At 41.2% G+C, this 23,055-nt stretch overlaps 1 long non-coding RNA gene across 1 annotated transcript in view; it reads right to left on the bottom strand.

Moving 5' to 3' along the window:
- Nucleotides 1-3,923: 3,923 nt before the first annotated feature.
- The window catches only part of LOC134359484 (uncharacterized), a 30,857-nt gene continuing 11,725 nt past the window's right edge, over nt 3,924-23,055 (bottom strand). Inside the window, exons 2-5 of the long non-coding RNA XR_010021124.1 lie at nt 21,462-21,605; nt 18,672-18,735; nt 11,776-11,972; nt 3,924-4,804 (exon numbers count right to left, since the gene is read on the bottom strand). This is a non-coding gene — a long non-coding RNA (uncharacterized LOC134359484). The remainder of the gene's footprint in view (nt 4,805-11,775; nt 11,973-18,671; nt 18,736-21,461; nt 21,606-23,055) is intronic.

Consider the following 23,055-nt stretch of genomic DNA (forward strand, 5'->3'; position numbering starts at 1 on the left):
ATCCGGAGCTCAATCAAGCCACCCGGCTTGGGTCCTATGTTCCATGGGTGGAGGAACAGCTGGTGCCTCTGGTTCATCCAGAGGTGTGTGGACATGCTCATGGTCATGTTGTGATGCTAGGGGCACGGTAGCAGAATCCTTCAAATCTTGGCAGCCAGATCTACCGGATATGTTCAGGTTTACCCGTTTATCTATAATAAAAGTCTTTTCTCCCAATTTCAAATGCAGAACGGGTCATCGTAAAGGGGCCCAAGAGGCTGTTGGTGTGCATCATGGCAGATGAAAACAAACGAGGTGGAATGTAGTTCAATAGGAACCCAAGAGTGCTATACGCCGTGATGGGAGGGAGGATTAGGTGCAAAGGGATTGAATTCATTGAGGAGGGTGGAATGCTGTTGAGAGGCCAACCAGGCAATTGTGACATCACAAATGAAATCACCTGGCACTCGTAATGGCTGCCCGTATACCAACTCAGCCATGGACGACTGGTGGTCCTCTTTTGGAGCTGTTCTGAGCCCCAGCAGGATCCATGGGAGTCAATCATGCCAACACTCTGTCACAATGGGGGGGGGGGGGCATTGATGGTGGACCCAAATGCAAGACACAGACATTGAAGTACTAGGAACAGGACTTGACTAGACTAGGGACGTGATAGGATACAGAACTGTAAACACAAAATAATCTGCAGATGCTGTAAAAGATCAAAGCAACACTTTCGGTATGCCAGATGAACTCGGGTAGCATCAGTCAGAAACGATGAGTCAGCGTTTCCGGCCGGAACCCTTCGTCAGGACTGAAGAATGAAAGATGGGGAAGGATTTGAAGAATGCTTGTAGCGTCAGTTGATAGACCAGTAATTTGAAAGACAAAGGGGTGGGGGAGGGGAAGCATTCACGTCATAGCCCTGAAAACGATGGGTGGTAGAAGAATGAGGCGGAACCATGAGGGAGCTGGGGGAGGGGGTAGAGTGAAATAGGGATAGAGGAAGGAAGGGGGAGGGAATTACCGGAAGTTGGAGAATTCTATGTTCATACCAAGAGGCTAGAGACTACCTAGACAGTATATGAGGTGTTGCTCCTCCAGCCTGAGTTTAGCCTCATCATGGCAGTACAGGAGGCCATGTATGGACATATCTGAATGGGAATGGGAAGCAGAGTTGAAGTGGGTGGCTACCGGGAGATCCTGTCTATTGTGGCGGACAGAGTGGAGGTGCTCGACAAAGCAGTCCCCCAATCTGCGTCGGGTTTCACCAATGTAGAGGAGGCCGCACCGGGAGCACCGGATGCAACAGATGACCCCCAACAGACTCACAAGACTGGACGAGGGCCTTCAGGAGTACGGAGCCTTGGACTAGAAGAGACAGCAGCACAGATCCTTGGACTAGGAGAGACAGGAGCACAGAACACAGAGCCGGGACCCCTCCTTAGGAACAGGACGTAGGGCCGGGACTCATACACAGAATGCTGAACATGAAGAGACGGATCCTAACAAAGGTAGCGGCAAACGGCCGGACCTACCTAGCAAAGGCGTGGACACAGAGAGACAATTCCACACAACGAAAGACAGTTGCTTATCTTGACCTAACAAGGCTCTGGTCTTGGTCCAGCAGTAAAACTTCAGCAATACAGGTGGGGTATCCAGGCTAGGTACCCAGGCAGAGGGTCAGGCAAGGTACCCAGGCAGAGAGTCAGGCAAGGGGGGAAAGACAAGGAGGGGAACAGAACAGTCCAGCCAGGAATCCCTGGTTTGCAGAGGAATTTATGTCTCAGCCCCAAAACGAGAATCATGTGCCTACAACAGAAACTGGGGAAAACCAGAAACCCAGGAAAAAGGAACAATGGACCGGATCATGAACTGGAATATGGACTTAACGGACTGGACCATGACACACTCATCAGTCAGGGAAGCACTCAGAGCACCCTCTGAACGGTGAAACCACTCACCTAGGCCATTGGACTGTGGGTAATATGCTGTAGTGTGATGTAGCGTAACGCTGAGGCTCTGGGCTATTACAGCCTAGAGGGAAGATGTGAATTGTGGACCACGGTCAGAGGAAATATCAGATGGGATGCCAAACTAAGCAACCCAGCGGTTGATGAACGCCTGAGCTGAGCCACGTCTGCAGCCACTGTCAATGCCAGGGGGATGTCATCCAGCCACCTAGTGGTACGGTCCACCATGGTAAGAAGGTGCGTGAAACTGCAGGGTGGGGGAAGAGGACCAACAAGATTGACATTGACGTGGTCAAACCTTCACTCAGTGACCTCAAAAGGAGCCAATGGCACCTGCACATGACTGTTCATTTTTGCTCACTGGCACTCCACGCAGGCTGCAGTCCAATCACACATGTCCTTTCAAAGGGTGTGCCACACAAACTGGCTTCCCTGAACTTAATTCAGCCAAATGCAGGCCTATGACTGTTGTTCGGCAAGCCTGGACCTCTGGGTCAGTAGCTTGGTAGGCTGCCATGCCAGCATAGTCAACGCCTATGTGTATGGCCTCAACGGCTGGCTGTGAGAGGCAATCAGCCATGGCATTATTTTTCCCCTGGATATGTTGTATATGAGTTCTGAACTCTGATATGTAGGTTAAGCTAGCATTGCTACATTGCTACCCTGTATACCAAGGTCTGATATTTTAGCCCTCGTGTGCACGAGGGGTTTGTGGTCAACAAACACTGTGAAATGGTGACCCTCTAGAAGAGGTTTTGTCACTAATTTCCTTTTCATGTTGGCAGCATACTCACTGCATGTCACACAGGAAGCGTTACCCTGAAAGGGTGTCTGTAATGAACAGTAAACTGCCCTGGCAGCTGGAACCCATGGTGTTCACCGACCTCTGATGTCCCAATGTGCTGACACTGTCAAAGCTACAAGGCAGTCAGCACTTCCTAGCATTCCTACCAAAGCAGGCGTGGTAAAAACGCTAGACCTGGTGTCATCTGTTTCGCAGCTGTGGGTGTCCTTATGTGGGGGGCCTTGTGACTGGGTTTATTGAGGCAGGAAATGAAGAAGGAATGATGCACCACTACCTGGTTGAGCGTAGACTATCAGCCATTTTAGCAAGCTCCCTATAGTGGGCACATGGCCAAGTGGTTAAGGCATTGGACTAGTGATCTGAAGGTCGTGAGTTTGAGCCCCAGCCGAGGCAGCGTGTTGTTTACTTGAGCAAGGCACTTAACCACACAGTGCTCTGTGACGACACTGGTGGGAAGCTGTATCAGCTCTTGCTCTTCCCTTGGACAAGATTGGTGTCGCGGAGAGGGGAGACTTGCAGTATGGGCAACTGCCGGTCTTCCATACAACCTTGTCCAGGCCTGTGCCCTGGAGACTTTCCAGGCGCAGATCCATGGTCTTGCAAGACTAACGGATGCCTATAGTCCTTCACAGATGCATTATCAAGGGTTATGCGAACTTGATCAGGTACAGCATGAAGAGTTCTTTAAAAATAAAACAAGGATGGTGACAGCACGCTCTTTAAAAATAAAACAAGGATGGTGACAGCACGTGGTCCATTATCTCCAAAGATTACCATCGCCGAGACCAGGCATGCAGAGCAACTGTTTGGCTTGCTCAGACACCACTAGTCCAAAAGTCTGTAAAAGGTCAGTTTTCAGCGATCGGTACTTATCATGTTCAGGCAGGTGTTCAAGTAGAATCACCACTCTCGTAGCCATAGAGTTGCTAAGTGATGTGACCACAAAGAAATATTTTGTGATGTCAGAGGAGATTACTCGCAGGGTGAATTGGGCCTCAGCTTGTACAAACCAAGCAAAGGCATTTTGCTCCCAGAACTCCAGCAGTTTCAAAGGAATTGCATTGGCCAACATGTTCAATAACTCTGGAATCGTCCTAGAGCACTGGGGTCACCAATATAGATTTTTGCAAATAAAACAGCATAGGCATTATACAGTATGTTTAAGCAAAACCATAGTAACTCATTTAATGTAATCCAAACACTGAACACAAAGCAGGGTAACAATACTTTACATAACTACATTATCATGTCAGACCAACCTCTTAAAGTGAAACCTCAAATGCATGTCAGTGGTTGTGAATTACGTACATTTCCACCAATTATGTTACCCTACAAACTGAGTAACATATTATGCATTAAAATGAAATACAAACCAAATTAGAACATTACCATGCCACACACACAAAATGCTGAAGGAACTCAGCAGGCCAGGCAGTGTCTATGGAAAAGAGTAAACAGTCGATGTTTCGGGCCGAGACCCTTCATCAGGATGGTCTGTCGAATCGGATGATGACAGGAGACCTGTGCAGGAGAGTTTTAAAGTGGGAAAGCCATCGCACTGCAGCAGTTCCACCCTCTCAACCTTAGAAGTTCCAGGTCCAGTGGTATGATAGATATCTCAACTGGGGTCTTCCCTGGTTGCGGTGATGACCTTCACTTCATCTGTGCCTCATCATGTCCTTCGCTCTCCACAGAACGTCACAGAGCCATCTTCCTGGCCATTGGATCTCACTATAGATTTATTCACCCAGTCTGCGGGAGCTGACCTCGCCTGCTAGGACAGGCATGTCCCTGTCTCACTGGGGTGTGAGATCCGCTGGCTGCCCTCACCACGTTTAGCCCAGCTATCGAAATATTTACTGGGGTGTGGCCACTGTTGCACGCCGAACTGCAACTTGGAGCCACAGACGAGAGCTGAGTGTCCGATGGGGACCAATGGTTACATTCAAGATGATTGCCGATATTTTCAAATTCTTCATCGTCCTAATTTGTTGAAGTAGTGAAATTGTTTCCTTTTCAGTCCCAGCCATGTCTGGCAACTCCAAGCCTGAATGATTAAAACCACAGTGAGCAAAACAGTTCTGAATACTTACTGCTTATTTCTTGCCAACTATCAGTGACATGGATCACTGCTTTTTGAACACAAGCAGACACAAATGATGCTATTTTAAACCTGCTTGAGCTAAGCACAGTGTAGCATCCAACTGCCACACAAGTGCGTGTGGCTGACGCTAGTTAGAACCTGTTAGGCAAGACTCCTGCTCCAATTAAGCAGCTTTGTAACCCAAATAAAAAAAAGGAACCCCAGCAATTTTCCTGATTAGTTTTTGTTCTTTCAAAGTTGAAGCCGCTGTCCCGATTAACCAATAGCCGAATTACTCGAAATCCACTGATATCATAAATGATAACGATAACTCTTTTTAAGGCTATAGGTTAGCTGGTCATAGAGGTGAATAGAGTTGAGTTTTGTGAGCCAGTAATGCTCCGAAAACAAGTTAGGTCTTTAGAGAGTCTGATCAAAGGGAAGTTTGCATCAGTATTATGCCGATTCACTGCTAGCTATGCAGCCACTTGGAAGTCCAGGTAGATAAATTATAACATATCTGTATTATACTGACTTCCTGCCCTTCTATGATATTTTAATCTTATTGCCTGATTAAGTGCCCAATAAATTTACAAAAAAACACTCAATACATTTAAAAGGAAATAATTGTTGATTATTGGAATAAAACCAAAAGTCCATTTTGATAGCAACACACACAGAGTTCTGGAGGAACTTAGCAGGTCAGGGCAGGCAGCATCTAACTTTCTTTGGCTGTGCAATAATTTAATGGGTGCAGAAAATACTTCTCAAGAAATATAACCTAAATATATTCCTTTGCAATGAACAACATCTCTACAGTTTATAAGTATTCTATTTATGTGTTTATTCGGCATATCCTAGAGTTTCATTACACACTTTCCCATTGCTCCATTGGCATGATCTTTATGGTCTGAGGATGTCCCAAAGCACCTTAGAAAAATAAATCACATTTGTCATGAATTTGCTGCTGCATTGTCGGAGGTAGGGCAACCAGTTCAAACACTTCAAGGATCCACATGGTTGGTTTAGCGATGCTGATTCGCCAGGACATGGGGCAGGACTTCCTTGCTCATTGAGAACGTTGTTATGGGTCTTTAATGTAAAGCTGAGAGGGGGATCAGGGTGTAAACATCTTAACATGTATATTTTGAGTAAAACTTTCAGCAAAGTTAAGGTAATAGAAAGACTTCTTAAACATTAAGAAAGCCAACAATGAGCTGCATTTAAAGTTCTGAACGTTGGTGCTTACTGTTTTGTTCATGCCTGTTGCTGTGAATGGATAGTATTTCTGCCGTTCATAAGCTGAAACTTAATACTGAGATGTCACTTGCAATTGCACCCTTCAAATTAAACCTGATTCTGTGATGAGTTTGACCAGCCTATCCTGGCTGTACTTTTGTAATGTATTGGTGTAACTGGAACTTATCGAAGTCAGGTTACGGAGCACTGTAAAAAACAATATTTCTAATCGAGGCCAGTTGCTCATCATTTATTTCTCAACTGAAATAATTAAGATTTTAAAAATGAAAAACTGGATAAAATCCTAACTACAGTACTGTGCAATAGTCTTAGGCACATATATATAACTAGGCTGGCTAGGACTTTTGCACAGTACTGTAGTGATTTTATGTATTGCTGCTACAAAATACAGGACATATGTGAATGGTGATAAACCTGATTCTAATATGGGTCTCTATTGTGGACTGAGAGTGGGGAAGGAGCGGGAAGAACCAGAGAGACATTCTGCAATGATCAATAATCTAATTGTTTGGAATCAAATTCCCGTGCCTGGTGTTTTAGGGCAGGGTGTGTCTGCACCCGTGCCCACCACTGCCCTGGCACTCCTTCTCAGCCACCTGTCCCACATCCCTCACTCAGCGCTCCACCCTCACCATTCTCGCCAAACTCGCTCTCCATGCCACGTTGACAAATACAGTACTGTGCAAAAGTCTTAGGCACCATAGCCAAATGTGTATGCCTAAGACTTTTACACAGTACTGTAATGTCAGCCCAACAAGAATGGTATATTTAACCAAATGCGTTATGGGAAAGATATCAGAAAGAACTTACTTTGCTGAGAAAAGGTCAATAATGAGGATACATAAAAGTTTAAAGTTTTCAAAGTAAATTTATTGTCAAAATATGTACATGTCACCATAAACTACTGTGAGATTCATTTTCTTGCAGGCATTTGGAGTAGAACAAAGAAATACTGTAAAATCAATGAAAAACTGCACACAAACAAATAACCATTGTGCAAAAGAAGACAAAATACATAAATAAATAAATAATAAGTACATAGACAGATAGACAATCAGATAGCTACATACATACATACTGAGAACATGAGCTGTAGAGTCCTTGGAAGTGAGACCATAAGTTGTGGAATCAGTTCAGTGTTGAGGTGTTGAAGTTATCCATGCTGAGACGCTTCAACAGGACTGGTTCACCGAGATTTGTTTTGTTTTTTCCCTTCCTCTCCAGTCCCAATGAAAAGTCTTGGCTCAACAAGTCGACGTTTATTCCTCTCCATAAATGCTGCCTGGCCTGCTGAGTTCCTCCAGCATTTTGTGCGTGTTTCTCTGGATTTCCAGCAAACGCAGGATCTCTTGTGTTTCTGAAATCTTCCATGACTCCATTTATCCACTTTGATCCATAGACTCTTACCCAATTAAACACTTGTCATTGTTAGTCTTGAATTTGCCTGAATCTCCAGCCATTTAAGCACAAATATCGAGTTTTCATGACTCAGTTTTTAAAAAATGCGTACTTCTGATTTTCCCCATGGCTGTTTTTTAATATCACATCCCCCTGTTCCCCATTCTTCTCTTTTGAGAATCAGTCTATCATTACAAACACTGGAATTACATCATCCTCCAACTTTGTAAACCTAAGGGAACAGAAGCCAATTATTTTATTCTTGTTTTAGAGATACTGTGTGGAACAGGCCACACCACACTGGAACCCATGGATTTAACCCTAGCCTAATCACAGGACAACTTACAATGACCAATGAGTTTATTAACTGGAATGTCTTAGGACTGTGGGAGGAAACCCAAGCATCTGGAGGAAACCAACAAGCTCATGGGAAGGATGAACAAATTTCTTGCGGACAGCGTTGGAACTGAACTCCAAACTCTGATGCCCCGAGCTGTAATAGCATCTTGCTAACTGCTACGCTCCAATGGCACCCTGTATCTAAACTATTATTACAAACTAACACGGACATCACTCTGAGAGTCTGCACTGTAACTCACATCAAGGTCAATATGCAGTTCACTAAACGCAACGAGATCATTGCAAACGAGATCTGATGCCAGTACACGATGCTGAAGCATGATATCCTTGCCTTCAGAACTCTTCCTCCTTGAAAGTCCAACATTCCAATATTGTTTCTTTTTTTTTGGTGCCTGTCCACAAGAGCTGTGTGCACTTTCTCCCATTATCGTCTGTCACTGCTTGAAGTATTGAAAAATGATCCAATTTATCTACCTTCCGTTAGCATGTAGACAGGGCAATTCCACACAACCTCTACATCATCATTTTGACATGTTATTTGATGGAATCATAGCGTTGCAGCTTTTACCAGTGGCCAATGCATCAAACACTTCAAAACATGCATTTGTTGAAACCCCTCTCTGTATTAGTGCACCTGGTTACAGAAAACAATGGCTAAATACAGGTTCCTTTTCCATTTGATCTTTATTATCATTCGTACTAAGCGGACATAGTTACAGTAAATATATGTAGACTGAGCTACTGCCTGAGAAAATATTTACCCAGTTTTTTTATGCATGAATAAAGAGCTTTGCTCACATTTAACCCAAATGCAATCCTGCTAGAAACATCATGGTGCTATTTGAATTAATGAAGAACAACAATGAATGAAATGTTAACAATGATATTCTGGGCATCTCTCCAGTGTACTCAGGATTACAAAAAGTATTTTTGAAGTGTGCTTTTATTAGCTTCCATATAATCCATAAATATGTTATGTTTTCTTATGATAAAACTCCACCTCTAGTTCCCTTAGATAATACAGTCAAGAGCCAGAAAACATATTATTACTCAATGCATTATTGTTGGATCTGCTGAGCTCTGCCACTGTACACTGTGCAATAAATTATAGAATGAAAGGCCTGTCATTCTGAGATTAATACTTTTTTCAGTAAAAGCTGATGGTTCAATTTTAATTTAAAAACATTTAAGATGCCTGCTGAGTTACAGATGGACTGCGGGTGCTGAGTATTCACTTGTCAGTTAAATTTTAACGTTATTGTGAAACATTAAAGCAACATGGTTCTTGGCGGGAGTGTTTTAAAGGTGCACATGCAGTTCATTTGGCTCTATAGTGAAATAACATTAGCTCATTTATTTGAGTTATTGTTATCCCAATGTTCTAACTTCAATTGGGACATGGTGCAATGAACTATGCCAATGTTGAAACACCCAAGGGAACAGTAGAAGTAACCTATTACAGGACTGGATCAGTCAATTGATTAAGCACTAACTTTTCAACCTTGACATGTTCATTTCAAGACTCAGCTTGTGGGATGAAAATCTGCACTGTCCACTGCCTATAACAACATCCATATAATGCCTCCAATGTCGCAAGACGCCACATGGTACTTCAGAGGAATGTTACTAAGCAAAACTTGACATCCAGGCACATGAGGAAATATTAGTTCTAATAGTCAAATACTTGATCAAAAAAAAAACTAGGTAGATGGGTGGTTCTGGGAAAGGATTGCAAAGCAAGAGCCTTGGCAACCAGGAACACTAATGGTGAATATTCAAATGCAAGGGGACTAAATTCAAGGCATGTTGGTTCATAGGGTTTTTATAAGGGTGGAGTATAAGAACATGATAACATTATATAGCTCAGCTTATTCCTCACAGAAAATAGAAGAAACCTTTACTCAACCAGTGCTCTACCTTATCTGACAGAGAATAAAATCCAAGTCAGCATAAAATGAATCATTTAAACCATTGTTATCGCAATCTAGTATTATAGCTAGATTTTAGAGTCACCATGGGATAAATCAGATTAAAATGGCCCATTATATAACTCTGCATTTAAATATGCACAATTGTGGCTGCAACTAACACTCTTATATGCCTCAGTAACTTTAAAATCACCATATTCCTTTTGTCTGAAACATACCAAAAATCTATTTGATTATTGACCATCGTTTGGACTTGTATGGCATAATGAAAGTGTTAAACAATTCAGATAGAGGTTGAATTAAGTGTGACAGCCAAGCATTTTACATAAATTTTATTGGATCATCTGCAGGCAAAATGAAATAAAGTTTATTTTATTTTTCCTGCAGAAGGTCTTTCAGGAAAATATTTATTCAGGCATCAAGTCAGACCACACATGTGCTGGAATCTGGAGCAACAAACAATCTGCTGGAGGAACCCAGCAGGTTGAGCAGTATATCTGGGGTGATGGGGTAATGGGGTGGGGGAAGAATCATCAACATTTCTATTCTGATGCAGTATTTGGACTGGAAGCATTGACAATTTCCCATGGTAGATGTGTCTTAAACTTGCTGGCTTAGGTTTAAGGTGATAGGAAGAAAAGGGATCAGAGGGGTAAATTTTGCACACAGAGAGTAGCTGGTATTTGCAATGAGCTAGCAAAGGAAGTAGTGGAGGTAGAAACAGTAACAATATTTGAGGAACATCTGGACAGATACTTAAAAGAGCAAGGCATTGCAAGATATGGATTAATGCAAGCAAGTGGGAGCAGTATAGATAGACAAGATGTCAGCATACTGTAGATGCATTAGGCCAAAGGGCCTGTTTCTCTACTGTACAACTTTTACTCCGTAAGAGGATAAGTTGATGAATTAGAAAGGCTTTTTGTATCAGTCTTTACTGTTGAGGATACAAATAATGTCATTGATATAGATGTAAACCAACAACTGGAAAGGAAGCAAGAGTGTGGGAACACTACTATAACCATGGAAGTGATAAATGTGGAGCAGTGAATTAGCAAGTCACCAGGTCCTGATGGACCTCAACTAAACATCTTAAAAGAAGTGGCTGGTGATGCATTGGTTTTAATTTTGAAGGTCTCTGAGGTACAGAGTGATCTAAGTGTCCTCATGTATGACTCAAAAAGTTAAATATGTAGGTTTAGTCAGCCATCTGGAATGCTAACAATTATTTATTTATTACTTGGAATTGAATACAAAAATATCATTATACTTTGACTTTGTAGGGTATTAAGAAGATCGTATCTGTTGTATTAAGTGGATCGTTGTATTAAGTGGAATATAACACACTGGAAGCAGTTCAGAGGAGGTTTACTAAACTGAAGTGATGTGTTATCTCATGAGGAAAGTTTGAACGGGGCAGGTCATATCCCCTGCAATTTGGAAGAGTGGGAGGAGACGTGATTGAAATGTATAAACTTCTGAGGGGTTTTGGCAGCATGGATGTGGTGAAGATGCTTCTTCCCATGGAAAAACTAGTACTTAAAGCAGGGGTTCCCAACCTTTTTTGTGCCTTGGACCAGCACCGTTAAGCAAGGGGTCCATGGACCCCAGGTTGAACCCCTGACTTAGAGTCACTCTTAACAATAGATGGTTACCCACTTAAGATGGAGATTAGCCGATTATTCTTTTCTTAAAAGGTCACAGGCCTTTGGAACCCTCTTCTTTAAATGGTGGTGGAAGCAGGAGAGAGGCAGAAGTAGAAAGATTCTTGATAATCAAGGGGGTGAAAAATTAGCATGGGTTATTGGGAAGGCAGAATTCAGGTTCAAAGCAGCTGCACGTTGGAGCTAGTGCCCTACTCCTGCTCCACAGACATATCTTCCACAATAAGGTACACTCTCTCTACCTAATCATCCAGGTCTCTAGACAGTTTCCGGGAAACACATGATTTACAACATACAGAGAGTTTAGAATAAAATGACTACCCACCATGTTTGGGTCACCTGGGTGAGGGTGTCTGATGTTGATAGACTCAAAACACCCAGATCATCAAGTCCATTTGGAAAGAAGAGTTCATTTTTAGTGGCTTAATGTACAAAGTAAGTGACCCTCAATAATCCAGAGTGAGGCCTGTATTGATTCTTCTCACGCCTGAGACCCTTGAAAGTACTGTAGCATCGTCTTATCTAGAAGGTAAACAGCAGGTCACTGGGGGCTGAATGAGGGTCAGTTGATGAACATGGAGCTGGAAATAGGTCAAGATTTAACAGCCCTATATAACAGATCAGTACACCGAGCCTCGGAGGGAATTTGGACTGAAACATTAAGGTTACCCTGAGCTCTTCAATGGGCAGTGCTTTCATCGTCCTCTAGAATAGGGAGATAGAAACTCAATTTAACATATCATCTGAAGGCAGATGGATTAAAATATGTGACAGATAATATACAAGCCTTTAAACCTTTAAAGCTGGGAAATCATCTGTCTTAATTGGAGTTACTATCTCTTTAATACCCATATTAAAGAAGGGAGACTTCTTCATTCAAAGGATTGTGAGAGTGTGGAAAGAGCTGCCAGCACAAGTGGTGCATGCGAGTTCGATTCAATGTTTAAGAGAAGTTTGGATGGGTACATGCAAATTTGGGGTATGATTTCAGTGCAGGTTGATGGGAGTAGGCAGTTTAAATGGTTTTGGCATATATTAGATGGGCCAAAGGGCCTATTTGTTCTGTACTTCTCTATGACTATATGTTAAACAAGACTACCATTTAATTCTTTGAATTATGTATTTCAACTATACAAGAAGTATGGTGCACTTCTAGGTTTATGGCCTAATTCTACTGAACTGAACATAATTGAGGGTTAGTTTACTTCAAATCTCAAACTGGATGTTTCCATTGAGAGAGACTTCCACTGTTACCATGGCACTTCAGATCTACAATAATAACAGAAAACGCTGGAAATACTCAGCAACTCAGGCAGTAGCTGAAGAAGGAGAAATATTTAAAGCCACAGATCTGGGACTGTCCATCAGAACTGGGAAAGAGAGAAACAAGTTAGCTTGGGTAACAGAAGAGGTGGGGGAGGGAGATGACTGGGACACAGGAAATATTTCGAAGTTGAGACTGGATGACATAAAGTGGCAGTTCAGGACAGTTAAGATTAGATTAAACTTCCTGGTTTGTGTAATGTGTTGCGAAAGGAATGGCTCTGGGGCATGCCAACAGCACAAGAAGGGAGAAACTAAGGCACAGTGATGGATTTCAAAAAGTGCTAGTTTTGATATAAACAGAGAAAAAAAAAACTGAAGTTGGAGAATTCAGTATTGAGTCCTGCATTGTACTCAGCTTGGAGATGGACTAGGCTTGTATTGAGTCTCACTGTAATTGTGTGGGAGGCCTCAGACTGAAAGGTTTGAAAAGTCAGAGTAAGAGTGAGTGTGCATTTCTGTGGCAGGGAACCAGAAGTTCAAGGTCACTTCTGTGAACAGAGCACGCATGCTCCACTAGTGATTACTCAACCAGTGTCTGATGTAGAGGAGGCCTTTGATGATCGTGAATGCATTACACTAGCCCGGAAGAGGTCCAAGTGAAATACAGCTTCATTTGGAAGGACGGTTTGAATCTAAAACACTACTTCACTGAGAAAGACTGTTTGGTCCCTGAGTAGTGGAAAGACATGGAAGAAGAAGAGTTGCAACACCTACCAGTGAGAAAGTGCTACTGGATATGATTATATGGAGTTGCAAGTATGGAACAGGGAGCTGTAACGGGAACAATCCTTTCACAATGCTGAAATGGAAGGCAAGGGGATTACGTGTCTGGTGCTAGAATTTTGGAGCTAGCAAAAACTGCAAAGGATGATCTTCTGAATGTGGAGGCTGATGTGGTGGAAGTTAAGTCCAGGGGAAGCCTGTTCTTGTTTAGTTTCTGAGGGAGAAGCAGTGAGAACAGAGGTGTGGGAAATTGCTGAGAAGCAATTTTTGACAAAGTTAAACTTCTCTTCTCACTACTACCATCAGAGAGGAGGTACAGCCGTTTCTCCTTCCTCTCCACCGCCCCCCAACCCCCTGAACTTCTTATTCTGACTTCTTCTCCCTTCCTTTATAGTCAGGGTGGGGAAATCCAGAACAACCAGCTCAAAGATCAATCTAACTCTTCCCTCCTAAAAGGTTGAGTGTGCATAAATGTTTTGGATGAAGAAGTTGAAGTCTGGGGAAGGTATTCTAAGGGACTGATTTCCTACTCTTTACTTTTATTGTCGCCAAACAATTGACACTAGAGCGTCCAATCATCACAGCGATATTTGATTCTGCGCTTCGCGCTCCCTGGAGTACAAATTGATAGTAAATATTAAAAATTTAAATTATTTATCATAAATAGAAAATAGAAAAGGGAAAGTAAGGTAGTGCAAAAAAAACCGAGAGGCAGGTCCCGATATTTGGAGGGTATGGCCCAGATCCGGGTCAGGATCCGTTCAGCAGTCTTATCACAATTGGAAAGAAGCTGTTCCCAAATCTGGTCGTATGAGTCTTCAAACTCCTGAGCCTTCTCCTGGAGGGAAGAGGGATGAAAAGTGTATTGGCTGGGTGGGTCGTGTCCTTGATGATCCTGGCAGCACTGCTCCGACAGCGTGCCGTGTAAAGTGAGTCCAAGGACGGAAGATTGGTTTGTGTGATGTACTGGGCCGTGTTCATGATCTTCTGCGGCTTCTTCCAGTCTTGGACAGGACAACTTCCATACCAGTTTGTGATGCACCCTAGAAGAATGCTTTCTTCGGTGCATCTATAAAAATTAGTGAGGGTTTTAGGGGACAGGCCAAATCACTCTTTAACAAGGGAGGGAGGTGCCTCCGTCAGGTCCTCATGTCCTGCCATGGGAGAATCTAGGACCAAAAGGCACAGCAGTCTGAGGCAAAGACCCTCACCATCCATAAGTACACCAACTGAAGGCAGAGAGTTTGACTGCAGGAAGGGGAAGTCAGGAGGGAAAAGCTTTTTCCTCTCCACTGCATGGCAACTTTGAGGAAAGGAAGGGGGAAGAAGCCATTTATTTTTCAGCTGAAAATTATCTCAAGGTGTAAATAGAATGTATACCACCCTTGCTACGTGTGACATTCTGTCCAATCTGGTAAAGGGGAAGGCACAGTTCAAGAAAAAGGAAGACATTTCAGAGATGCCTGTTCAGAATGTCTTATTGTTGAAGCAAATGCAACTGACTCAGAGGAATTGAGAGAATGGAATGGAGTGCCCACAGGAGGCAGGGTGTCAAGAAATATTATCGAGGCAACTGTGGCAGTCTGTAGGCTTGTAGAGGACATTGGTGACCCCTGAGAGATTTAAAAAGGGAAAGAGAGAATCAGAGATGGATCATGCAAAGATGAGAGCAAGATGGAAATAGGCAACAAAAGTGATTTTTTTTTGAGTCCTGCAAAAGTGCCCAAAGCAGCACCTATGCAGTCATTGCTGTACTGGGAAAAAGAGATAAAATGTAGCTCAGCAGGAGGAAGGGTCGGGGAAGAACTCGACAACCTGGGCACTTAGGAGTGATGGGATGAAGTGACATTAACACCTGGTGGTTAGTAAAATCACAGCCTGATTACAAATTATCTAACATATGGAAGTTCAACTTTACCCAAATTCTCCCAAATAGTTTTAAAGCATTTTTCAAGTTTGTAATGAGAATCATAATAGAATACTTTATGGTATTCATCAGATGAGATGGGTCAGGTGACGGAGGTTTGCGTTGGGGAGCACTTCGGGTCCAGTGATCACAATGCTATTAGTTTCAATATAATTACAGTGAAGGATAGGTCTGGACCCAGGGTTGGGATTTTTGATTGGAGAAAGGCTAACTTTGAGGAGATGCAAAAGGATTTAGAAGGAGTGGACTGGGACAATTTGTTTTATGGGAAGAATGTAATTGAGAAACGGAGGTCATCTAAAGGTGAAATTTTGAGAGTACAGAATCTTTATGTTCCTGTTAGGTTGAAAGGAAAGGTTAAAAGTTTGAGAGAGCCATGGTTTTCAAGGGATATTGGAAACTTGGTTCAGAAAAAGAGAGATATCTACAATAAACATAGGCAGCATGGAGTAAATGAGGTGCTCGAGGAATATAAAGAATGTAAAAAGAATCTTAAGAAAGAAATTACAAAAGCTAAAAGAAGATATGAGGTTGCTTTGGCAAGTAAGGTGAAAATAAATCCCAAGGGTTTTAACCATTATATTAATAGCAAAAGGATAGTGAGGGATAAAATTGGTCCCTTAGAGAATCAGAGTGGACAGCTATGTGTGGAGCCAGAAGAGATGGGGGAGTTTCTGAAAAATTTATTTTCTTCGGTATTCACTAAGGAGAAGGATATTGAATTGCGTAAGATAAGGGAAACAGGTAGGGAAGTTATGGAAACTATGATGATTAAAGAAGAGGAAGTACTGGAGATTTTAAGGAATATAGAAGTGGATAAGTCTCTGGTTCCTGACAGGATATTCCCTAGGACCTTGAGGGAAGTTAGTGTGGAAATAGCAGGGGCTCTGACAGAAATATTTCAAATGTCATTAGAAACAAGGATGGTGCCGGAGGATTGGCGTATTGTTCATGTTGTTCCATTGTTTAAAAAGGGTTCTAAGAATAAACCTAGCAATTATCGGCCTGTGAGTTTGATGTCAGTGGTGGGTAAATTGATGGAAAGTATTCTTAGAGATGGTATATATAATTACCTGAATAGACAGGGTCTGATTAGGAACAGTCAACATGGATTTGTGCGTGGAAGGTCATGTTTGACAAATCTTATTGAATATTTTGAAGAGGTTACTAGGAAAGTTGACGAGGGTAAAGCACTGGATGTTGTCTATATGGACTTCAGTAAGGCCTTTGACAAGGTCCCACATGGAAGGTTGGTTAGGAAGGTTCAATCGTTAGGTATTAATATTGAAGTAGTAAAATGCATTCAGCAGTGGCTGGATAGGAGATGCCAGAGAGTGGTGGTGGATAACTGTTTGTCAGATTGGAGGCCGGTGACTAGTGGTGTGCCTCAGGGATCTGTACTGGGTCCAATGTTATTTGTCACATACATTAATGATCTGGATGATGGGGTGGTAAATTGAATGAGTAAGTATGCAGATGCTTTCATTTCATTTTAAAATCTTTTTATTGATATAAAATCTTCTACAGCTATAAAACAGAAATTCAGCAAATTAGTATATATATACAGATGATACTAAGATAGGTGGAGTTGTGGATAATGAAGTAGGTTTTCAAAGCTGGCAGAGAGATTTAGGCCAGTTAGAAGAGTGGGCTGAAAGATGGCAGATGGAGTTTAATGCTGATAAATGTGAGGTACTACATTTTGGTAGGACTAATCAAAATAGGACACACATGGTAAATGGTAGGGCATTGAAGAATGCAGTAGAACAGAGGGATCTAGGAATAATGGTGCATAGTTCCCTGAAGGTGGAATCTCATGTGGATAGGGTGGTGAAGAAAGCTTTTGGTATGCTGGCCTTTATAAATCAGAGCATTGAGTATAGGAGTTGGGATGTAATGTTGAAATTGTACAAGGCATTGGTGAGGCCAAATTTGGAGTATTGTGTACAGTTTTGGTCTCCGAATTATAGGAAAGATGTCAACAAAATTGAGAGAGTACAGAGAAGGTTTACTAGAATGTTAACTGGGTTTCATCACCTAAGTTACAGAGAAAGGTTGAACAAGTTGGGTCTTTATTCTTTGGAACGTAGAAGGTTGAGGGGGAACTTGATAGAGGTATTTAAAATTATGAGAGGGATAGATAGAAGTGACGTGGATAGGCTTTTTCCATTGAGAGTGGGGGAGATTCAAACAAGAGGACATGAGTTGAGAGTTAAAGGGCAAAAGTTTAGGGCTAACATGAGGGGGAACTTCTTTACTCAGAGAGTGGTAGCTGTGTGGAACAAGCTTCCAGCAGAAGTGGTTGAGGCAGGTTTGATGTTGTCGTTTAAAGTTAAATTGGACAGCTATATGGACAGGAAAGGAATGGAGGGTTATGGGCTGAGTGCAGGTCGGTGGGACTAGGTGAGAGTAAGAGTTCGGCACGAACTAGAAGGGACGAGATGGACTGTTTCCGTGCTGTAATTGTTATATATGGTTATCAATGAATGGACATTCTAACTTATCAAGATTCCCCTATAAACTATGATAATTTTCTTCACTGTCAACAACACTTCATAATTTCATGTCAACTGCAAAGTTATTCATCAAGCCTTGTGCGTTTGCATCCAAATCATTTTTATAAATAACGAATAACAAGGACCCCAACACCAATCCCTTCAGTACACTACGAGTCACTGGCCTTCATTCCAAGAAACAACTTCCAACCAGCATCCATTGATTCCTGCCTTTGAGCCATCTAATTAGCTCTCTCTGAATTAAATGAGGCTTAATCTTCCAGAACAGCCTACAAGGCAGGACCTTGTTGAAGTCCGAACAGAAAACACCTACGGTCCTACCCTCATCTACCTGTTTGGTTACTTCAAAAAACACCTCTAAAAGATTCATTAAGCATGACTTCCCATGTACAAAACCTCCTAATCAGACTCTTGTCTATTTAAATTCTGGTAGATCTGTCCCTCAGAATTCCCTGATCTTCCCCAGTATTGTTGTCAGGCTGATCGCTTTGTAATTTCCTGGCTTGTCCTCACTACCATCCTTAAACAACAGAACATTGTTCCATTCAATCATTCCTTTTTAAAAGAAAAATATCAATGCCTGATGTCTGAAATAGGCAGTCAGCTTATGAAGAACAAACCAAGTTTACATCCGCTAAAGTTTATAAAAATAAGAGTGAAATTGTTTGAAATCTTAAAACTATTTGGAGCATCAACAAGGAGTCTCTGTTTAAAAATCAGCGATCTTACCTTTAAGACAGACAAAATGATTTTTGTTTCATTCAGAGATTCATGAGTATTTGGAACTCTTTTCCTGAAAGGAAATAGAAGTCTGAATATTTCCAAGGTAAATAGACATTGAATAAATCATGAGGTGAAATGTTACCATGGATAGATGGAAATGCAGAGTTGAGGTTACAGTCAGATCTGCCATGATCTAATTGAATGGGGCAATAGGATGAAGAGGCATCCTACTCCTGTTACCTCTGCGCTAAGATACATTTGCAAAGTTGTTAAAGTTCAGTCCAAAGGAGCAAGAATGATGTACAAAATACTATTATCTCTGTACTTACCTATCTGTTTTGGCAACCAAACCCTTTGATCATTATCAATAGATTGTCTGCCCCATCCTTAATTTCATACAACATTTAGAATTCAGATAAAAACTTACAAATAACAAAAAAAATCAACGTCTTTAAAATAAAACACTGAAAGTCAACAAGCCTGCCATTAATACTGCTTTTATAACAATAAGAAGTTTAAATTTAGTTTATTAAGAATATCACCAGGACTGAGTGCTAATAAACTTTTAAGAAATTAAAACGTGTTGACACAGCACTGTTAGAAGGGGTGAATTACAGAACATGATATGCAAGTCATTCTTAAATGATACCTTCTTAAATCCATGACAGGTTATTTGGAAGAAGTTAGAAATCTTGAATAATTCCAGAATTAATAAAACATTTTTTGGCAGCTGCTTATATAACTAAAGACCAATTTTAGTATTATCTCATATTCAAAGCTGAGGAATTTATTCTACAAGCTGACTTGATTGATTAATTGAATGGAGGATTAGAAATTCATCTCACTCAAGAAATAAATGAATTAGCTTAAAGTAATGAGGACTGGAAACAGAAAAAAATGATGAACCTCCATCTCAAATTTCACAGAACCATCCTAATATCATTTTTAAGTTTCTCGTGGCTAGACGTATGAGGGGACACGTTAAGTTTAAACTTTATCATGTGAAGCTGCATGATTTGGAAAACACTAAAATCTATTTGCTGTGAGATATTTTAATAGTTTAACAGAGCAGTTCATTCAAGATCTGGAGAGTTACTCCTGTGTCTGTTATTTTGGATGTCCATTGTACATTAATTTGTAGTGTACTCTATTCTTTTAAACATTAGTTCACTTTGACTCTTCATTCACTAGAATAGTTAATAAATATGCTGGTAGAATGTGAACTACATAATCTCAGGGTCCTGTCCAAAACCAGCTGATTTTCTGCTTAGTACAAACTGCAGAGCTACACAGCCTGTCAAATGCTATTGCAATGAGTTTACTTAAATTTTGGCATATTAAGCCGATTAAGTCATAATAGCATTCAATATTAAACGTGATTTCCCTCATGCCTCAGCTGGTTATTTGATAACTCTTTTCTGGAAAGCAGACAATGAGGAATTTGTTTGTCCCCATAATCTGTACAAATCACTATTAAAATGGAACATCAGAAAAAGTGCAATTTTCATTAGATGTGGTAAATGGAAGCTGCACTTGACCTAAACTACTCACATCAAACTCGTCAAAACACTGAAGAGAGACTACCAGCAATGCCTCTGCAAAGTCTTTAAAATTCATATGAGTAGTACACAGATACGGTCCCTTCAGCCCATCATATCTACACAGACCATCAAGTATCCTACTACACAAATCCCATTCACCAACACTTGGTCCAGAGCTTTCTGTGACTTCGCAGATCAAGTGCTTATCTAAATGGTTAATGCATGTGAGTACTTGTTTCCACTATCCCCTTAGGCAGTGAGTTCCAGATTCTAATCACCCTATGGGTGAAATAAAATTCCTCTCAGATCTTCTCTAAATCCTTTATCCTTTACCGTAAGCTAGTGGCCTCTAGTTTTGGACACTTGGACTCTGAAGAAAAGTTTCCTACTATCTGTGGTAACAGAACTGAAGTGTTGACAGTTTCTCTTTTCACTGATGCTGCCTGAACTCCTGGATTTTCCAGCATTTTCTATCTTCATATCATAATGCCCTCTTCTCATTGCTGCCATCAAGAAGGAGGTACAGAAGCCTGAAGGCACACACTCAGTGATTCAGGAACAGCTTCTTCCCCTCTGCCATCCAGTTTCTAAATGGACACTAAACCCATGAATACTACCTCACCTTATTTTTGTTTTTATGTTATTTCTATTTCTGCACTTTTTTTAATTTATCTATTTAATATATTGTACACATATATACTTACTGTAATGATATACTGATTTACTTTTTTTCTTTCTATATTATCATGTATTGCATTGTACTGCTGCTGCTAAGTTAACAAATTTCACAACATATGCCAGTGGTATTAAACCCGATTCTGATTCTGATAATCTCCTGCCCTTATATTCTACCCAAAAGCTTAAACAGGCAAGTGCACCACTTCACTCTTATCAGGATAATATTCCATTTGCCATTTCTTTGCCCATCTTACCAAATGATCAGTACCATACTGAAGACTATCTTCCTTGATATCAATAACATCATAAAATTTCATGTCATCTGCAAATTTACCAATCATCTCCCCTACATTTATCTCCAAATCATAATATTCAAAGCAAGTTCCAATCATAAAAATGACCCTCCACAATCACCCCCTATTACCAAGCTTGTTCTAAGTACAATTTTCCAACTAGTCTTGGATTCTATTTGCTCTAACCTTTTGGAGCAATTTCCCTTCAAGCCACTTGTTAAAGCCCTTATGAATTCCATGTAGATGACATCAACTACAGTGCCCTCATCAGTACATTTTATTACCTGTTCAAAATATTCAGTCAATCTGACCAGACAGGATCTCCACCTATCTTTAATCCCTGCTTGTCCAGGTGCAGATTAATCCGATCCCTCAGGATGTGTTTTGCTGATATTAAACTCACAAGCCTGTGAGTATCTAGTTTATCCCTGTAAAGATAAGAAAATCAAAGCCTGTGGGCTCTCCCAGTTCCACGCCCGTAGTGTAGAGCCGTTAAGTTTTCCTTGCTCGTTGATCATGCTGTGCTGCTTTCAAGCCCAAAAGCAGACTCCCAATGCAGACACTCGACTTCAAGTTCTGTCACAGAAATAAATATGATATGATCAAATATGATCAAAGGATCATGAGGAATATGATCAAAGCATTCTTGAAGAATGTTGCATCCTATTTGACCCAGAAATTGCAGTTCCAGAGTGCTTAAAGAGGAGAAGGGGCATTCAGATTGAGTATTGAGTGTAAAGTGCAATACACCTCAAAATCAGCCCAATGTTCTGCCTCTCAGGAATCTGCTGATCTACTGCAGAAGCAAAACATCCTTGATCCCAGGGGATTATGTAAACAAAACAGGAGCTAGGTTAGAACTAATGATGATTTCACTTGGTCTATTGAGTCCTCTCTTTGGCCACTCTTGTTGGGTAATAAGGCATTTTAGACAGTTTTGCGTTGTCATATGCATTCAATTTCTACGGCAATTGTGCTCTGTTAGCAATCAGAATACTAACGCCTCATCAAATAACTCATAAAAAGCAGCATGAGTATGAGTTGACTACAAAGAAATTGCAAAACACTTGAAACAAGATGCATAAAGAAAAGGCAAGAATTCTCAGCCACTCAGTATAGGCTGAACCCAGTGCCTAGTAGGGGCTTTAATGTGTCGTATCTGGTTTTATGCTCAAAGTCAAGAGTTCATTCCTTATTCAATCATGTGGGTACTAATTAATACTGTAACAAAATGATACTGTTACTGGACAAAAACCTGGCTTTATGATCAGAAGATTGAGCTTCAGTTTCCAACATGGCAGCTGGTGAAGACAAATTCAAACAGTTCCAAAGACCCTGTGTCATGACATGAACAAAGTCACCAGAGAGACACTGAAGCTAGTGGATACAGAAGGGTTTTATTCAACAGAAACCAGACAGACATCATATTGAGACACTCTCTAGTTGAAAAGGCCTCCTTGACCCAATAGTACATGACATTTTAACATGCTAAAGATCAATGGTAACAGCAGGATAATTCTGTAGTTACAATATATCTAAAATGCTTCCTTCGAATTACATACAGTTTTCAAACTCGTCCTTCTTCAAACCCATACACCAGACACCCAAAATGAATGTTAATCCCCACTGACTCGCTCTCTTTCTGGATTTGTGTATATGCAGGTATCAAATAAATGGGAACCTCCTGGTTTGTAATTAACCCCTGGCTGCAGCTCCAGGGAAGCTTTTGTTCAGAGCTGCATTTCAAATTCAATCTGCAATCCACATTCAAATCTGAAGATTGGTTGCTGGTGAAGTTAATATTTGCGATATACCCTGACCCCAGAATATGCCCTAACACCATGCCTGCATACAGTAAGTTTTAGACAACAGAGGGGC

Source organism: Mobula hypostoma, chromosome 20 (genome assembly GCF_963921235.1).
Source record: "Mobula hypostoma chromosome 20, sMobHyp1.1, whole genome shotgun sequence".
Classification (NCBI taxonomy): Eukaryota; Metazoa; Chordata; class Chondrichthyes; order Myliobatiformes; family Myliobatidae; genus Mobula; species Mobula hypostoma.